A 4,626-nucleotide genomic window follows, 5' to 3' on the forward strand; every position below is an offset into this window, starting at 1 on the left:
GTGAGATTAGCGGGTTGGCAGACTGGGGAGGATGACTTCTTCGCACGCACCTAGAGTTCGAACCTCTCAAGGGTCTGAGGAACCCGAAATTCGACAGCGCTACTTCATCATAGGCAAGCACTCGAGGCGACCCGTAAATGAGTTCCATGGGGATAACTACTTCTGCCCCATAGACTAGGGAGAAGGGAGTCTGCCCCGGTAGCTCGATTTGGTGTCATTCTGAGGGACCAGAGGACTATCGGCAGCTCATCGATCCACTTTGTGCCGTGCTTCTGCAACGTATCAAATGTTCTTGTCTTGAGTCCTCGCAGCACTTCAGCGTTCATCCTCTTAGCTTGCCAATTGTTCCTGGGATGTGTGACAGAGGAAAATGAGATCTTGCTTCCGAGGGCATGAACATATTTCATGAAGGCACGGCTCGTGAACTGGGTGTCGTTGTCGGTAATGATCCTTGTCAGGACTCCAAAATGACACACCAATTCCTTCAAGAACTTGATAGCTGACGGAGCAGGCACCTTTCTCATGACAGCTACTTCTGGCCACTTTGTAAACTTGTCGATAGCAATGATCAAGAATTCAAAGCCCCTGACAGCTCGGGGGAAAGGGCCCAGGATATCAAGCCCCCTGACCTAAAATGTCCATGACAAATGGATTGTCTAAAGAGCTTGGCAGGCAGGTGGTTATTCTTGGAATGGAACTGGCAGGCATCACATTTGGTGACTAGCTCAACCGCATCTTGGAGGGCTGTGGGCCAATAGAATCCTTGCCGGAATGCTTTCCCAACTAATGCCCTTGATCCAATGTGGGAGCCACACATGCCTTTGTGTATCTTAGCCAGCAATTCCTTTCCTTCTTACCGGTAGATGCATCTCAATTTCACACTACTGGGCCTCCTTCTGTGTAGAGTGTCATCAACAAACAAATACATAATGGCCCTCTGGGCTACTCTTTCAGCCTCATCTTGGTCATCGGGAAGTTCTCCTGTTTGGAGGAAATGGACTATGTGCCTTCCCAAGGTTGGAGCCTGGGGCTCGGCAACAAGGACTAGCGGCACCTCCTCCACTGTGGGGGCACATTCCTTGTTCGCGGGGACCATAGCCTCGGCTGGAGGGTGCGGTCCGTCAAGTGATGAGGAGTTGTTTCCGGTAGGGTCCCTGCGAGTAGCCCCGGGGGGCTCTACCGGGAGAGGCTTACCTGAGTCCATATTTCTCCTTTTCCAGGCCACTGTTGTCGGGGGATGCAGAGCGCTAAGTAAGATGGAGAACAAAAGTTCCTGGTTCCACAGGAAGCTTTTGCGCAGCACACTTTGATAGATGATCATCTATGTTGTTTTCGGCATGGGGTACATGCTTTGTTTGCAATCCGTCAAAGTGCTCCTCCAATCTTCTCAGTTCCTCAACGTATGCCTCCATCAATGGACTTTAGTAATCATTGTTGACTTGTCTCACCACAAGCTGTGAATCTCCTCGAATGATCAGCTTCTTGATTCCCAATTCGGCAGCAATCCTAAGCCCAGCAAGGAGCCCTTCATACTCTGTTGTATTGTTTGTCACCTCTTCCCAGGAAAAGTGCATCTGGATGACGTACTTCAAGTGCTCCCCGGAGGGGGCAACGAGAAGCAGGCCAGCCCCTACACCTTGTAGGGAAAAGGCGCCATCGGAATATATGATCCGTTCCTGTGGCGCTTCCTTGCTGGGGATAACTGTTTCCAACACTTCCTCATCAGGAGTTGGCGTCCATTCTGCAATAAACTCTGCGAATGCCTTCCTCTAAATTGTTGATGTGCTCCGAAACTTCAGGCCAAAGCTGGATAACTCCAAAGCCCACTCCACTATTCTGCCGGTAGCCTCAGGGTTTCGGAGTCTCCTCTGCAATGGAAAGCGAGTGACAGTCGTAATCTCATGGGCTTGGAAGTAGTGGTGCAGTTTCCTTGAGGCCATGATGAGACCAAAGATCAACTTTTGCACGCTAGATTACCTCGACCTAGCCCCTTGTAACAGGGAACTGACGAAGTACATTGGCGATGCACCACTTTCTTCTTTGCCATGTCCTTGGGGTCGCCCTCGTTGTCGTGCCCATTTCTTCCCTAATCCTTGCCTAACTATACCGGTCCTTGCTCACTTTTTGCTTCTTCCATTTCTCGTTGTGCCACCAAGGCCGCACTTACCACTTGATTTGTTGCCGCAAGTATAGTAGCAACGGCTCTTGCGGTTTGGGGGCAACCAAGGTGGGCACAGAGGATAAGTAGGCCTTCAACTCTTGAAAAGTTGCATCTGCTTCTGGGGTCCACTTCATGGGTCCCGCTTTCTTCTGTATTTTAAAGAATGGCAAAGCGCGCTTGGGAGACTTGGAGATAAATCTTCTTAGCGCGGCAACACACCCTGTCAAACGCCTCACATCCTTGACTGTCCTGGGCGCTTGAATCTTCTCGATAGCTTTGATCTTGTCTGGGTTGGCCTCGATCCCCCCCCCTCCGAAGGGACAGAAAGAACCCAAGTAGCTTCCCGGAGGGAACGCCAAACACACAGTTCTCCAGGTTGACCTTCAGGTAGATCTTACGCAGATTAGCAAATGTCTCCTCCAAATCCTGGATGAGGGTAGCTCTGTCCTTGGTCTTGACCATGATATCATCCATATAAGCCTCATTGTTCCTGTGTAGTTGTGGCTCGAAACCAATCTAGACTGCTCTTGGAAAAGTGGACCCAACACTCTTTAATCCGAATGGCATGCGAATGAAATAGTACGTTCCACATGGGGTGATGAATGAGGTCTCCTCTTCGTCTTCCTTGGACATGAAGATCTGATGATATCCAGAATATGCATCCAAAATGGAGAGCAAATTACAGCCTAAAGTGGAATTCACAATCTCATCAATGCACGAAAAGGGACATGGGTCCTTCGATCAAGCCTTATTGAGATCCGTGAAATCTATGCAAAGCATCCATTTCCCGTTAGCCTTCCGAACAACCACTAGATTTGCTAACCATGTCGGATGCAACACTCCTCTGACCAAACCCGTTGCCTCATGCTTCTTGATTTCCTTTGCAATGAACTACTGCCTCTCCAAGGCCTGCTTCCGAACATTCTACTTGTCCGGTCGGGCATGTGGGTAGACAGCAAGGTGGTGCTCGATTACCTCCCTAGGAACACCGGGGATATCAGATGGTTGCCAGGAAAACACATCGACATTCGCCCATAGGAAGGCAACAAGCGTGCTTTCCTATTTGTCATCAAGGGTAGCGCTGATAGTGAAAGTACCATCAACGCCAGCCAACCCTGCCAGGACCTTCTTCACTTGTGGGGCAGTAACCTTGGATCTCTTGCTGTCGGAACTCTCCAGCAAGCCATCAACAGGCGCAGCATGCTCCAAAGAGGTACGCTTCCCGGATTCCTTGCTAGCGTCCCTGCTATCCTTTTTTCTTCCTCTATTCTCCTTGGTGGGAACTACTGCTACCGCTACCTCTTTCATGACTGCGTCCCAGTACATATTATCCAAGCAAATGATTGCATCCTTCTCATGTGAGAGGATGGAAATGACTCCTATCAGCCCGGGCATCTTCAAGGTGTTGTAGGCATAGTGGGATGCCGCCATGAATGTATCCAAGGCTGGGCATCCAAGGATCCCATTGTACGGCAGGGGGAGGTCAACCACATCAAACACAATATTCTTAGTCTAAAAGTTCAATTCCTCCCCAAATATCACTAGCAACATGATCTTTCCCTTAGGATGACTCCTGCCGGTGTTAACTCCTTGAAACGTGCCTGTGACCTTTAGCTCTTCCTCTGCTATTTGAAGATTGCTGATGACCTTTGGGGAAATCAGATTCAACCTGGCCCCTCCGTCAACCAACATCTTTGTGACCTTGAGGTTGCGAATTGTTAGAGAGACCAACAATGGCAAACATCCTACCGCAGTGATACGGTCAGGATGGTCCTCTTCGTCAAAGATGACGGGCATGCGTGACCATTTGAGTGATTTCTGAGCCTCTGGTGTTGGTTCCACAACATTGACATCACGCACCCACCGTTTAAGTTGCCTATGAGTGGAGTCCAGAGATGCACCCCCGTTAATGCACACGGCATCAGTGGCCTTCTAGAACTCCTGCTCACTAGTTTCCTCTTCATCCCCTCCATCACTCTCATCATTGCAAGTTTCCTTCTCTCGACCCCTGGCGGGTTTTCCTTGGTTTCGAAAGTGTTTGCCAGGGCAATTTGCTTCAACCACCCACCCCTTACTGTCAGCAGCATTCTGACCTTTTCCCTTATCAGGCTTCTCATACTCTGCTCTATGCCTCTTGACGATCTGCTCGACCTAATAACACTCTTGAAGGTCGTGGACCTTGGTCCGACAAACCTTGTAGTACAGCCCATCACCTTTCCCAGCCTTCTTAGCAGCAGCGGCCTCCCGTCAGTCAACGCACACGGGAGCCTCCTTTCCAGGAGCTTCGGCTTGAGCCTTCCTGCCGGTACTAGGTGAGCCTGATCCTTCGACAGTCATCACTGTCTTATCCTTGTGCCTCTTGTTGTGCTTCTTGCTCTTCTTCTGACTAGTGGATACATTGTTATCCTCTGAGTCGATGTTGGTGCAATCCTCTTCCCCTGGGAGTTTCCTTCCCTCCTCCATCC

This window comes from Triticum aestivum, chromosome 7A (genome assembly GCF_018294505.1).
Source record: "Triticum aestivum cultivar Chinese Spring chromosome 7A, IWGSC CS RefSeq v2.1, whole genome shotgun sequence".
Lineage (NCBI taxonomy): Eukaryota > Viridiplantae > Streptophyta > Magnoliopsida > Poales > Poaceae > Triticum > Triticum aestivum.